This window comes from Mandrillus leucophaeus, unplaced genomic scaffold (genome assembly GCF_000951045.1).
Source record: "Mandrillus leucophaeus isolate KB7577 unplaced genomic scaffold, Mleu.le_1.0 Scaffold768, whole genome shotgun sequence".
Classification (NCBI taxonomy): Eukaryota; Metazoa; Chordata; class Mammalia; order Primates; family Cercopithecidae; genus Mandrillus; species Mandrillus leucophaeus.
Genome location: NW_012108341.1, coordinates 950,460 through 966,187, shown reverse-complemented (window position 1 = coordinate 966,187; position 15,728 = coordinate 950,460). Strand labels below are relative to the sequence as shown.

The window sequence follows — 15,728 nt, the reverse complement described above, 5'->3', positions numbered from 1 at the left end:
AAAAATTATATATATATAAATTTTTATATATACATATATATAAAGATTTTGTGTATAAGTGAGATCATACAGTCATTTTCTGTTATTTCACTTAGCATAATATTCCCTAGGTTCATCCAAATTCATGTTACCTTCCCCATATCCCAGACTCTATACCTAGAAAGGCTCTTTCCCCCGAACTCCGGAGGAGCACTTTCTGATCTACTTTAAAATGGCTTCTTTCATCTTGCTTTGTACTGTAGTTAGTTGTAGTTTATGGGAAAGAACATAGATTTTGGAGTCAAATCTGTGCTTAAGTTCTGCCTCTGGAACTTGATGTGGGCCAGGTTGAGATCCAGTTTTCTCATCTGTAAGACTGAAATTGTAATAGTCCCCTTGTACAATTGCTGTGAGGATTCTAGATCAGTTCTGCAAAGTTTCTAGCTTATAGTAGGACTTAAATAATTTTTTTATTATGAACACAGGTCTTATCTCCTTTCTTGATTGGACTCTGAGCTCCTTGAAGGCAGAGTGGGCACTTGGCATGTACTTGATAAACATAAGTTGATTAAGTGAACAAGATCCATCAAGAGGGATGATGCCTGCCTGTTTATTGTGAACATACATTCTTAGCCCAAGTGGCATTTGGTTTGACTAACAGCTAAGATTTTGGGGAAGTATGAAAATAATGAAAATAAGCACACTGTATGGCTTTGATTGCTGCCACTCACCTAATATGTTTATCTCACTAGGTTATGACGTTGCTGGGCCTGTGGCAATTGGGCTCACGCACTGGAAAAATCCATACGTACAAGGCAGACCCACCCTCCCATCAGATCTGCCTCTCTTCGTCTCCAAAGATGCAGGCATCCCTGTGTACCACCGATCTTTCACCCGCAAGACTGACCAGGCCACACCTTTGTCCTGTCCAGCCTCACTGTCTATCACTCCAGTGCCTTCTTACAGCAGTAGTAGCCAGGAAACCCTGAGTCAAGACACGACGGGTAAGTGTTGACTTCCTGTTGGAGATTCTGGACTGGGTGTATATAAGATTCCTTCACACATTTGCCTGCTGAATAAATTGCATCTGTATTTCTGCTTGTGTGATGTGATGGACTCTGACAATACCTCTATGTTCATACTGGCTTTTCTTTTCAATGAGATGGGGTCTCACTATGTTGTCCAGGCTGGTCTCGAACTCCTGGCCTCAAGCAATCCCTCCCACCCCAGCCTCCTGAATAGCTGGGACTATAGGCATGCACACCACTGTGCCCAGCTCTCACTGGCCTTTAATAGCTTTGCTATACCAGAAGGAAGGTTGAATGTGTATAGAAATATTTGACCTAAGTGCTAGTTCTGTTTGGTAAAATATTATTTAGAAATCAACTCTGAATCAAAATTCCAAGATCTGTCATATGGCTTTAAGTTATTTAATGCTGTATTTAGTGACAAGATACCTATCTTGGACTAAATTTGTGTATTCAAAAAAGTCATCATCAGAAAGTCATCTTTGTATACTGTAGTTAATACCAATTCATGTTGCTCCACCAAATTGACCTATCTCAAGGGTCTGCAAACTACTGCCAAATCTGGCTGGCTACCTGTTTTTGTACAGCCCAAGAACTAAGAATAGCTTTTACGTTTTTAAATGGTTGGAAAAAAAAGTTTTTAAATAATATTTTGATACACATGAAAGTTATATAAAATTCACACTTCAGTATTTATATATAAGGTTTTCCTGGGACACAGCCACACTGATTGATTTCTGTATTGTCTATGGCTGTTTTCAAATGACAGTGGCAGAGTTGAGTAATTGTGGCAGAGACTGTACGTCTCGCAAACCCTGAAATATTTATTATCTGGTCCTTTATAGAAAATGTTTGTTGACTGCTGATCTATGTGATCCTTGGAAGTCATGAGTTAAACAGTCAGGGCGAGAAGAATGCTTACAACATCCTGCCTTGAAATTTATCACTTACATCACCCTGGAAATAGCTGCAGAAATGGCCATGCAAGGATGGCCAATTAATTGTTTTTATTTCTAAAATCTGAGTTGGAGGTTTAAATTATGCAAAATCTATCCTGCCATGTTTTCCTTCTATAGATACAGCACTTAGAGATAATGGTTTAGTCAGCCAAATCCAATGTGTAATTCTGGTTCTGGAAATAAATCTTTGAATGTTGGGATACTGCGACACTCAACATTTCATAGATGCTGCCACCTAGAGGTAAGATGCTGAAGTTGCAGAAGTTCCAGATTACCAAAACTAATCTTCAAAGCAGTAGATTGCAGATATCACTAAATGTTGAGAATCAGCATTGCACTTGTTAAAGATGAAGATTCCTGGGTCTTACCCCAGGGGATGCTGTGTCCATGGCACAGGGTGAGCTTCAGCAATCTGCATTTGGCAGGCTTTCCTTCCTGGGATTTTGTTTCCTGTGGTTCCCATACATACCTTTAGGACCCCCTCCAAAGGCTCTTTAGTCAAATGACTGAATTGAAATAGCAGGGATTGGTATTGAAGAGCACTGGGGAACATTTGCATACCACCAGTTCCGCGCATGGCAAAAGTAACCATCTTTCTGACTGTCCTTATTGAAGGTCAGTTTGACAGCGGAAAAAATCACTATCTGGGACTTGAAAATGTTTCTGTATAGTAAGTTTAAAATCTTCTGGGTTTTGCTTTTATTGTGAAGGAAAGCTGACTCTGCTTGCTTTAGTTTAATAAAATCAGAAGTTAATATATAAAGTACCTCCTTTGCTCAGGGTAGCTGAAAGGTTATGGCATTTTTTGGCAAAAAGGGGTGTGAAATGGCAGCTGCCAGATTAACATTTTATCATGGTTCCCTTAGTTGACTTTTTTCCTCCTCTATAGAGCACTATACTCAGAGTTGATCTGATTTTTGGAAGAGGTTTTTATGTTTAACTTGCGGGTTTTCACAAACAAAAGCCTGTAATTCTCTTCATTCCTGGGAACTTTCCATTAGCAATAAAATATGATTTTTTCCAGGCAACTGCTTATTATTATTCTTACTATTTGTATCCTAACAAAGTAAGCCTGGATATCCAAATATATACTACACAAGCATGTGATAATCATTTTATCATAGAAAGTTATAGATGCTGGTATAGCTTCTGTAAGTCTCAACAATGATTATGTGTAGGCCAATTATTACATTTATTTGATTTCTTTCAACAATTTGTTGATTTTAATATGTATTTTTGTGTGAAAACTTCTAGTTTTCTTTTTGTGTTTTAAAGAATAAAGTTTAATTTTATTTTGTTTTAAAAATACAGTTAATTTTATTACTCATTTATACTTAATTTTTTGCTTCTGTGGCTAGTTAGATGAAAACTCTGAGGTGAGATAAGTCAGTTCAACTATACTAGGATACCCTACAAATTTCAGACTTTGCCAGACATCCCTTCACAATTCTCAGCTATCTCTCTTCTCTATAAACTTTGGGATTGATATAGAGGAGCTGACGAGTTTTAGGCACAATATAACTGTACAATTATTTATGGATTGTGAGAATTTTCTTGTTTAAGAATTTCCCAAACACATTTTAAAATCATTTTTCTATTTTATAAATCCCACCATTCTGCAATCCTAGAAAGAATGATTAACAGCAGAACACTAACTAAATGACTAGAGCTTCTTGAGCTCTCATTTTATTTATCTGTGTTAACTGTTGTCATCATCCTATTCCATCATCCTCTCCCTTCATTGTGTGACTAACTTCTACAGTAGATTCTCTTCTGTTAGACTTTACTTAACCCTGCTTGTCACCTTGTGCAGTGAACAACTTGTGAAACTGCATAGTGGTCCTGAATGTAGTTCTTCCTTATGACAGAAAAACTGTCTCCCGTTTCTGGCTTGCTCCATCCATCCATCCATCCATCCATCCATCCATCCATCCATCCATCCAATATATAGTAAGTTACAACTCCATGTTATGTATTGTGATAAGTCCTTGGGAGAGAAAGTTAAGTAAGGCATCATGCCTAACTCAGGAGCTGAGAGTCTAGTGGAGGAGGCAGACAAGTAAGCCAGGCATTCTAATTCAGTGTGGTGTTAAGATAGATGATTTCACAAGATGTGATCACACACACATTTTTGTTTTAAATTATTTAATTAATATGTTATTAAAATGCTAATAGCATTAAAATATTTTAAATATTTAACTAAAATATTAGTAAAAATACATTGAATGCAGAATGTATTATTAAATTATTTCTTCAATTAAAAGAAGATACATTTGAGAGAACCATAGGAGGAAAGCTTGGAAATGATCTCTATCTCAGAGACTTTTAGTAGGTTTGACATACAATTTTTAAAGTAGTAAATGATGGTAGTATTTAATTGATATTAAATTTGTTACAAATAATTCATAAGCTTTGGTTTAAGAGAAAACTAATTAGAAACTTTACACTTCAAAAAGTTGCTACTAGATGCTGGACTTTGGGATATACTATAAGAATTCTGGTTAAATCAAGAAATATTTTGAGGACAAAAATAAGGCATGAAAGGTATTTTAAAAATTAAAATGGAGATAACTCCTTCATGCTTAGTAAATGTCACATAAAAAGAGTAAAACTATGTTTTCACTTTATTTCCTTCCAATTTTTATTTTAGGTTTCGGGGTATACGTGCAGGTTTGCTACATGGCCAAATTGCATTTCGTTTGGGTTTGTTATACAAATTATTTAATCACCCAGGTAGTGAGCATAGTACCTTACAGGTAGTTTTTCAATCCTCACCCTCCTCCCAACCTCCACTCTCAAGTAGGCCTTGGTGTCTATTATTCCCTTCTGTGTGTCCATGTTAACATGCAATTTTTGATAACCAAGATGTGTAACTTCCATCACCACTACCACCTCCACCGTACAACTTCTCTTTCTAGTCATTCCTGTATCCCCAGCTGATCCTCAATCACTCCCTTCCTTTCTATCTAATCCCTGGCTGCATACTGATGCCCCCAAAGTCATATTTTCATGTCTGATTTCTCTGACAAGTTTTACATGTGTGTATATACATATACTGCCTACTGGAACTTTCAACCTGGATATATCCCAGACTATCGAAACTTACATACTCCAAATGGAACTTCCTTCTGGTAGCTCTCAAAGTTGAATTTATTATTCTATTTAATGCTAGCATAGTCTCATTGTGTTAGTTTGGACTGCCATAGCAAATACACAATTGGGTGGCTTAAATAACAAATGTTTATTTCTCATGGAAAAGAAAAAAAAGAGGCTAGGAAGTCCAAGATTAGGATACTGACAGATTTGTCATCTGGTGAGTGCTGTCTTCCTGGTTTCTAGCTGGCTAGTCTTGTCACTATACCCTCACAGGATAGAATGAGAGTGAGCTGGCCCTCTGGCTTCTTCTTATAAGGACACTAAGCCCATTCATGAGGGCTCCACCCTCATAACCTAATCACCTCCCAAAGTCCCTACCTCCAAATGCCATCATGCTGTAATTAGAATTCCAACATATGAATATTGGAGAGACACGAACATTCAGTTAATTGCATCATCCACAGTACTAATCCAGTTTTTTGGATTAACCCCCTCATGCTTAACCTTCTGCTGGCCATCAGCCTCTACAGCCAGCTGGCTAACATATTAATTACATCTATTTTAGAAATATTGGTACTTCAGAGCTTCCTTTCCATCCCTGCTGACATTTCAGCTCAAACTCTCACCATCTCTGCCTAGACTAGTGCTGCTAGCAGTCTTGTTACAAGTCTCCCTGCATCTTAATTCTTCCATGACCATAGTTTAGCTTTCCCAATTCATCTCTGTCCCTTCTTCTTTCCCTCACTCCCTCTCACTTTCTCTCTCTCCCTTCCTCTCTCTCTCCTTCTCTCTTTTCCTCTTTCTCTCTCCCTCCCTCTCCCACCTTTTCTTCCTCCTTTTCCACCTCCTCCTGCCCTCCACTTGAAAATCTCTGTTGCTTCTCCATTGACAATAGAATAAAGTCTAAACACTTCGTACATGGTACAGGTGCATGAGGGCCTTCCTAACTAACTTTAGCTGACTCTCCAGCATCTCTCACCATTCTGTACAGATGCGTTGGCACAGTACTTACACTTGATTCTTTACTGTTTGCTAAAAGTTCATAATTTGGCATGTCTGTGTCATCTACTTTGATACCTTTCCTTACATTCTCCTCCTAGAACATTCTTATTCTTCAAACTCAGTTAAGAGTTTCGTCTGTGAATTCTTTCCCTTTTTGCCTCAGCATATTTTGTTCTTTCTGTTTCCGTTGGCAATTCTTATGCACATATTGAATTTTGCTCTTACTGTACTTCAATACAGTTTTTTCATATGGCTATCACAATAGATGTAAATAAAGTTCTTGAGTTAGGAATTAATAGTTTGATCATGTACTTGTTTGCTCAGTGCAGAGCTTGGCATGTAGGAAGTATGTTTTCTATGACCATTGAAACTGCATATTAGACACAGTTGAAGAGAGAATTAGGCCTGGAAGATAGATCTGAAGAAATTACCCCATTATCAGTACAAAGATATACAAGATACAAAAACAAGAAGGAGGAGGTTGAAATGTAGAAAGCAGAATGAAAAAGCTCAACATCCATTTAATGGAAATTCTGTTCTGCATTAAAAGAATAGAACACATATATATGAGGAATGTTTAAAAAGGCAATGGCTGGAAGTTTCCCCATAATTGATGAGGAGACACAAATTCTTCGATGTAAGAAGCATGATGAGTGCCAAATAGAATAAATAAAAATATATCCATATGTAAATATATGGTGAGTCAGCAAAAATCAGAAACATCTTATAAATAACTTGAGAGAAAAGACAGATTACCTGCAAGTGAGAAACAAATTGATTACCTGCAAAGTGAGAAACAAGTAGTGATGACAGGCTGGAAAACAGCACCTTGATATCTTCAAAGTGCTGAAGGAAATGAAGGTCAATTCAGAATTCCAGATGGAGCTAAGTGATCACTGGAGAGGGAGGTCAGCATAAGAAAATTTTTGGAAAAAGACTGGGAAAATGTATTCTATGTAGACCACCTGAAAGAATGACTAAACAACCTAGTTTAGAAAAGAAGGGTCTTGGCTGGGCATGGTGGTTCATGCCTATAATCTCAGCATTTTGGGAGGCTGAGGCAGGCAGATCATCTGAGGTCAGGAGTTCAAGACCAGCCTGGCCAACATGGCAAAACCCCATCTCTACTAAAATACAAAAATTAGCCGAATGTGATGCCATGCACCTGTAATCCTAGCTCTTTGGGAAGCTAAGCTATGAGATTGCTTGAACCTGGTAGGCAGAGGCTGCGGTGAGCTGAGATGGTGCCACTGCACCCCAGCCTGAGCAACAGAGCGAGACTCTGTCTCAAAAAAAAAAAAAAAAAAAAAAGATCTTGAATCTAGAAGAAACGATGAAATAATAAGAAAAATATGTATATAAAAATTCAAAAGATCCCGCTTAGAAGAATGATTTTTCAAGCAGGGATGATATTGTTTCACAGGGGACATTTGGCAATGTCTGGGGGTATTTTTGGTTGACACAACTGGGCAGGAAGTATCACAGGCATCTAGTGGGTGGACACCAGGGATACTGCTAAACATCCTACATGCAGAAGACGTGGTCCCTAACTCATTGTCCCATGTTCATTGTCAATTCTTAACTCTCCTTCCTCCCTGGGAGTTTCTTGTCCTGTGTGTAGTACCTTGCCCTTGCAATAGGTCCCCTCCTTTAGGGCATTCCCAGGGTTCTTGTTTCTCTCTTAGGGCTGTCCTTGGTGAAGTATGATTAGCACCTTTGATTTCCCCTTTCTCAGGTTTCTGTGTTCTTTAGCTGTCCGTAAATTGTATCTCATGCTGCACTTAGGCCTTTCTTTTTAACTAATACCAGTTTCTTAACCCTAGTACTGTGGACATTTTGGGCTGAATAATTCTTAGCTGTGGGGTTTGTCCTGTGCATTGTAGGATGTTTAGCAGCATCCCTGGCCTGCATCCAACAGATGTCAGTTGTGACGGCCAAAAAAAGTTTTCAGACATTGCCATATGTATGCTTGCAGGAGAAATCACCCCTAGTTGAGAACCACTGACTTACACCAAAGTCTGATCCTGTTCTCTGAAGCTCTGCTTAGTGGCAGTAGTCTGGTACCTTAAGTATTGATAATGGGTTCATGGGTTTTAATGGATTTGATCCTATTTTAGCAAGGGCCTTTTGCAAACCATACCCTAATCAAAAACATGGGGGGAATTTTTTTCCAAAGAGGAAGATTTTTTTCCCCTTGAGACTACTGGTAACACCTTTGTCCTCTGTATGTGTTCAAGACCATTGGTAATCTCCCTGCATTTCCATAGGCAGGAATCATTGAGAACTCTTCCCTTTGCCTTGTGCCCTCCTTCCCTGGCCTCACCATCTTCCCTTTAGGGGTCTTCTGGTGGGATTGTGTTTTTAAAAAAGAATGCTAGGCTAGGCACAGTGGCTCATGCCTGAAATCCCAGCACTTTGGGAGGCTGAGGTGGGTGGATCACAAGGTCAGGAGTTTGAGACAAGCCTGGCCAAGATGGTGAAACCCTGTCTCTACTAAAAATACAAACATTAGCTGGGTATGATGGCATGCTCCTGTAGTCCCAGCTACCCGGGAGGCTGAGGCAGGAGAATCGCTTGAACCTGGGAGGCAAAGGTTGCAGTGAGTCAAGATTGCGCCACTGTACTCCAGCCTGGGCAACAAAAGCATAACTCTGTCTTAAAAACAAACAAACACACAAACAAACAAAACACTAATGAATTCCAAACATTCCTTATGGACTTTACAAACATGTTTCTCATTTGTGAAAAGGAGAGGAGTTGAGAAATGACTATCTTCTGTTCCAGATCAATTCCCAGGAGCCTAGCTTTTGCCTGTGCACCTAAAGTCTGAGCAGAGCATCGTGTCTTGTCTTGAGGGGGGAAGGTGTTCACTCACCTTTTCTGGTGACCTTACCGAGCTTACTGGTACTCCATATATGCAAGCTCTGAAAACTTAGGTGCCCAAAGTTATGTTGCTGTGAATTTGCCTGGAGTATAGAGTACCTTAGAAGAGGTGCCCATTTGGTAGCATGAATTCAGTGTCTTTCAACAAATTGTGACCAGATATTTTCAGAACTGATGCCAACGGAAACAGAGGTTTGATTTCAGAGATAGAGTGCTGCAAACAGTGACCCTGCAACCTGAGCGACTGATGTGACCACGAGATGCAGAGTAATTGGACCTCACCAGGAGACTCGTGTGTTCCCTTATAGAGAAGCCCAGAGACACTCCTTGACCTGTCCCTGCTTGCACACCGTGTGCCCAGCCAGCCTGAGCCTTTCTGCTAGAGTGTTAGTTCAGCTAAATCCGTGTCACAGAGTAAAGGAAGACCAGGTACCCTCTACAAAAACCAGAGAAATATAAATTAGAAAGTCTCTAAACCATTATATTTAAAGTGGGTTTCTTCTAGAGAACACAGAGTTGGGTCTAGTGTTTTTATCCATTCTGACAATTTCTTTTAATTGATGTCGTTAGAGCATTCACAAGTAAAGTGATGACTGGCATAGTTGAATTAGTATCTACTATGTTTGTAACCATTTTCTATTATTGCATTTGTTCGCTTCTCTTTTTCCTACTTTTTCTCTTGCCTTTTCTGATTTTAATTGAGCATTGTATATGATTTTTAAAAAATGAAATGTCATCTTCCTCCTGCCGTCTCTGCCTTTAAAAATTTCCCTTTTGTCAAAGTAGCCCTGAAGGGGTATTTAGATTTTAATCATATGTTATGGAATAAATTTCCTGGTTTGGTTTACATGGAGTGTGAATATGAGGGTTAACTTACTTAAGTTAAGATATTGTAACAAGTAGGGCATTTTTATGCATTTTGAAAGGTGATTTGTGGTTTCCTAAGATGCTGGCTGGGTAGAAGATGTCACAGTGGAAGGGAAGGCGAATTTCAGTTGAGGCTCTTCAGGTGAGGGACCAGCATTCCAAGCAGCAGGGCAGTGTGCAAAGGCTGATTCCAGAAGACTTGGGGGTAAATGTCTCCTTCACACTGAGGTTGAGTGCTGAATGTGTCATCAATGGAGGTATTGCCGCACAGGGTGGCTGGGTTCTCTGGGGCTGTTACTCCGGTCTTCCATGGTATATTCCATGTGTTAATGGACATTTATGAGCAAGCCCAGAATTTTAACCTCTATGTATACTACTTCTCAATGAAAAACTAAGTTGGGAACTGCCTGTACTTTAGAACTAAGAGAATCTTTGGAAACATTCATTTTGACAAGAGCGTTGGCTAAGAGAAATACATTGCTGAGCTTTCTTCAAATTTCCTGTTTTCCTAACCTTGCCTATACTGTTCTTTTCAGAATTCAAGAATGTTTCCTGTTGTTTAATTACTGATTCCAGCAGTCCTGTTAATTCTTTCTCCATGTGTGCTGGTTATTTAGTTTTACAAGATTGAAAACACCAATGAATCAGAGAATGATTGGTGACAAAGAAATGATGAAGACAAAGTCAATTTAATGATGTAGCTATTGAGTTACCTGGGGATTTCTAATATAAGAGACTGAAGAACTTGAATAAAAGCTGTGTTGAATCTGATTTGCAAATAATTATATATTTTAAAATCAGATGGCTTTAAGATGCTCCAATAAAGTCATCCATCTTCCAGTCATCTAAACTCTTGCCACTCAAAGTGTGGTCCACAAGAGCTAAGAGAGCCTGAGTTTGGATTTAACAGTATCGTCCAAAAGGGATAATGCAAGGGACATTTTAGAGATAGCTTCAATAGCACTCTGTAATTAATGGGATGTGATATATGACTGAATGGATATCCCATATATTTTCAATAAAGTTAAAATGTGATACTGAAGCTTCGTAGTTTAGGCCAGTGATTCTCAAACTTTAACGTTAATGTAAGCCCACTGGACTTCTTGTTAAACTGCAGATCCTCATCCAGTAGGTCTGGGCAAGGGGTGGTGAGATCTTGCATTTTTTTTTCTTTTTTCTTTCTTTCTGTTTTTTGAGACAGTCTCACTCCATCAGCCAGGCGGTAGTGCAGTGGCATGATCTCGGCTCACTGCAACTTCTGCCTCCTGGATTCAAGCACTTCTTGTGCCTCAGCGTTCCAAGTAGCTGGAATAACAGGCATGTACCACCGCACCTGGCTAATTTTTTTTTTTTTTTTTGTACTTTTAATAGAGACAGGGTTTCATCATGTTGTTCAGGCTAGTCTTGAACTCCTGACCTCAAGTTATTCGCCTGCCTCGGCCTCTCAAAGTGCTAGGATTACATGCATGAGCCACCGTGCATGGCCTAGATTCTGCATTTCTAACGAGCTTCCAAGTGATGCCCATGCTGTCAGTCATGGAGCTTGGAATTTAGTACAGGACACAGGTAACAAAAAATATTATACCAAATAATTTATGGTCACTAACAGGCAGGTGCTTTGACAGACAGGAATAATCCTCTTCTTAAAGATTCTTGGCAATATTATTTTTATATTGTTTTTATCAAAACACACCTCTGAGTTCCCAAAACAGCACTCCATAAAGAACATTTTCTTTACCACCAGTTGTAAGTGGGAAGTCTGCTTATGTTCTGTTACAGGAATATTATTTGTCTGTGATGTATAAGTATCTTAATGTTTCCATAGACATTGTTTTGATATTAAACACCAAATGAAAATCCCAACAACCATGGTACTGACTCAAGAGGGAGCTTAACTGTCTTAGTTTTGGTTCTCTGGGAAATAGATTTTGAACCAGAGATGTGCACACAAGAAGTTTCCTGGGGAGAGTCATTGGGATCAGTGTGTATGGTGTGGTGTGTGTGGGGTGGATGGAGGGAAGGAAGCATAACCAGGCAGAGGGAAGATATAAACTGTGATGATGCACAAACACAGCCTTAGCCCTCACACAGGGACACCTGGAGCTGGAACAATCCTTCAACATTGTCCCACAACAAAGCTATTGTACCCTGCCGTCATTGCCTGGATGCAAGCTGCCACAAGGAATGAATGTGACCCTGGGGAATTCTCTTTGCAGGGAGTTTCCCAAGAAACATTCAGCTGAGAGCCATCAGCAGCTGGGGGAGTACCATGGGGCCCACAGCATCCATGACATCAGCTCATGGAAGTGAAGTGACTAGGAAGATGTACACGGGAAAGCAAGTCAGAGAGCATGATGGAATTCTCTGTTCGACCACAAGCATGGAAAATCTCCACCGACCTTTGCTGAGATGGGGAGATGACTGGCAACCTGTATGGTGTCAAGGTGCTGAGCCGAAGTAGGCCAGGGTTTTGGAGTGCTGGCTCATAAGAGTTCATCTACCGGCTTTGTAGACACCAGTGGACTTGTGGACCATTCTGCTAGCTAAGGGCAAGTAGTGGATCATGGCTCTGAGGTCTAGGGAGAAAAAGGCCCAGAATCTGAGCAGGCTTTCCAACCCCCAGGAACTGCTGAGTACCTGGATTCTGGTTCAGTTTGTAGTTCTCTCCAGCAAAGAGGCACCGAACAGATTGGGTAACACCCTCTGGTCACTATTCCTTCTAGTTATGCGGGTACATGTTTTGGAAAGTGTACAGTTTTTGTCTTTTTCAGGCAAATAAGGATACAACTAATTTGTGGTCGTAATTGGAGAATGGAATAGTTGGCCCACTTTCCTTGTTCCAGGTTGTGTAACTCATACTCATTTATTCCAGCAGCTATTTATTGAGTGCCTACTTTGTGCCCAGTACCATGTTAGGTGCTGGGTGTCCTGGAGTGACCCAAGCCAACAAGGCTCCTTTATTATGGAATGACAGCGGGATAGGCTAGTAGAAGAGAGAGAGATGAAATAATCATCCAAATAAGGAAATTTCATTAGCTCAGTGAAGGCAAAGGACACTATTAGGGGGTGTATAAAGAGGGCATTTAATTTGGATTTTGAAGATGGGGAAAGACTGAGGATGTGGTAGTAATTTGAGAGAGATCTCAAGAATGTGTTGGAGCTGGCGAAGATATGGTTGGAATGTGGAATAGGAGACAAAGACCTGGCTTGTCTTCTCAGCTTTGTGACTTATCGTGTTACCTTCACACTAAAGACTTAACTTCTTTGAGCCTCAATTTCTTCATCTGTAAAATGGTGCGGTTATAAGACTCAAATGAGATAAAATAGGCAAAAGTGTTTTTCAAATCCTAAAATGTTAGTGAAAGCAACTTTTCCTATTAATTATTGTAGCCCATGGATTCCTTCTCTCCCTTCTCTTAACTGTCTCCTCCTCATATTTCCTGTGCTGGGCTTTGATGCTGAAGTTTAGTTAGTAGTAAAATGCTATATAGTTACCTTCTTTTAGCCTGTGGTTTTCAACATTTTTGAACAATACCTAAAGTAAGAAACATTTGTGTATTTTGACCTCCTCCTACTACTACTACTACTACTACTAGTAGTAGTACTACTACTAGTACTACTACTACTTCTCCTTCCCTTCCTTCCTGCCTCTCCCTCTTACACACACGCACAAACCTGGAAAAAATATTTAAGGAAATAATTCTTATTATTTGTTACATACTCTGATATTTTTCATTCCATTCCATTCTGTTCCCCAAAAAGTACAAGTCAAGATCCATTAAAGAGATGTCACTGCTTATGAATGAATTGCAACTCATAATTTGAACAACATCAATTTAGATAATATAATACCTGAAATCCTTTGGAAACCTTATAGGGGTCACACAATTTTTTTTTAATGTGGGTGTGTGTGAGGTCTGTTGTACAAGGAAATTACTTCTCTTTGAGACTGATTATTATTAATGTTCATTTCAAAACATCTATGGTGCCTATGGCAATGAGACTGTCTCCCAGAGTTGGCAAAGATGTGATCCCTCAAAAGGGCTCTGTATTCCCTATAGTTCTGACATCTCTGAGTCAGCAAAGAACTGTGGCAAAGGATCTATATCCATTAACCATTACTATGATGATACTGCATACCAAACAACCCCAAAACCTCGGTGGCATACAGGATTAAGATGTACTTATTTATCTAGAATCAGCTGGGGCTTGGCCAGAGCTCTGCTGATCTTGGCTGGGCTTACTCAGTATCTTGGAGTTGGCTGGCCCTTGACTGATCTAGGTTGTCCTCAGTGGGAGCAGCTGGGATGACTCAGCTGTGCTCCATAAGTCTCTCCTCTTCCAGTAGGCATAGGAATGTGCTTTCTGGCACATTCTCATGGCAGTGGTGGAGGTACCAGAGAAGGGGCCAGTCCAATCATGCAAGCACTTCAAGCTTCTGATGGCAGCGTATTTGCTAGTGGTTCATAAGCCAAAGCCATGCCACATGGTTGAGCCCAAAATTAAGGATGGGGCAGAATGTCTTATTCTCAGTGGAGCAACACTGCTAAGTCACATGATGAAAGGCTGTGGAATTAGGGAACTGTGAATAATTGGGGCCAAGGACACAATCTGTCACAGCCTCTCTATCTCATATACATGATCTCTTTCACCCCAAAGAGGCCACTTTTTCAAGTGGGCTCAGATCTGAGTCCTTTGCACTGGGCCAGGAATATTTATCTGAAAGAGACATCATGCTTTCCTCCTCATACCCTGAGTAGATTGTCCTCCTTTTACCTATTCCAACCTGAAGTTGCCTATAAGGCCCTCTCTTCCCCAGTGTACATCACTTTAGGAAGGCAGACATTTGCAGGCAGCCTGCTCTGCCAACATCTGAGATGTGCCTGGGTCTACCTACAGCCTAGCTACAGGCAAAATTTATATTAAGCCATAACCCACACTATATTTTTTACTCCTGTTTTTCAGTTCTTCCTAGGAAAAGATTTATAGCATTGTATTATAGTAGTTTTAGTTGATTCATGAAATTAGATATCTAAATGAGATATTTTAATGCATAAAACTATCAATAGTACAGTACATGTCAAAAATGGCCTTTTGTTCCAACCTTTCCCTGAATATTTAGCTCTGAATTTCTGGTTGTCTATTGGACGTGTTCCCACATGTTCCCACAAGCACCTGTCCAAACCACTTCTGTGTTCCCTGTTTCAACAAGCTGCGTCATCATCCATCCTGCTTCTGAAACACAAAGCAAAGAGTCATCTTTAACCAACCACTCATTCAAAGTCATCATCCCTCAGTTCTTTTGCTCTTGTGAATAATGGCTGGCACCATTATTCAACCAGACACTGAAATTGTTCTTTGTTCATTTACTGGGCCAGGTTCTATGCTAAGAACTGGGGATGTAAGGGTGACTAAGACATGACTCTCTCTTTTAGAAGCTCAGTATCTAGCAAAGGAGGTGAACTGTGAACATATAACTCACAATATAATGTGCACCTATGAACACAGTGTTCTCTTCACCCTTCCCACACCTAATTGCTCATCAATTCTTGCTCATTCTGCCTCACAAATGTCCCTCAAGTCTATGCTCTTTTCTTTAGTTTTGTGGTCATTGCCATGGATCAAGTCTTTCTACTTTCTTGCCTGTGCAGGGGCAGTAGTTTCCTGGCTGGCCTTCCTGTCTTCACTCTTTTCCCGGTCTATTCCAACCCCCAGCACCACCATGTGTTGTCATTGCCTAAAACACTGATCTGAATCTGTGATTCCTTGGCTTATAAACCATCATGGACTTGGTGGTCCTCAGTAAGTTAAACATAGAATTACCATATGACTCAACTATTCCACTCATGGATGTATATCCAAAATAATTGAAAACAGGTATTCAAACAAATATTTGTAACAAATGTTCATAGCA

At 39.9% G+C, this 15,728-nt stretch overlaps 1 protein-coding gene across 1 annotated transcript in view; it reads left to right on the top strand.

Annotated features, from left to right (window-relative positions):
* ANO4 (anoctamin 4) overlaps positions 1-15,728 on the top strand; it is a 425,382-nt gene that overhangs the window by 28,577 nt on the left and 381,077 nt on the right. The window contains exon 3 of the mRNA XM_011966635.1: positions 732-983. The gene's annotated coding sequence lies outside the window, so the exon portion shown is untranslated. The remainder of the gene's footprint in view (positions 1-731; positions 984-15,728) is intronic.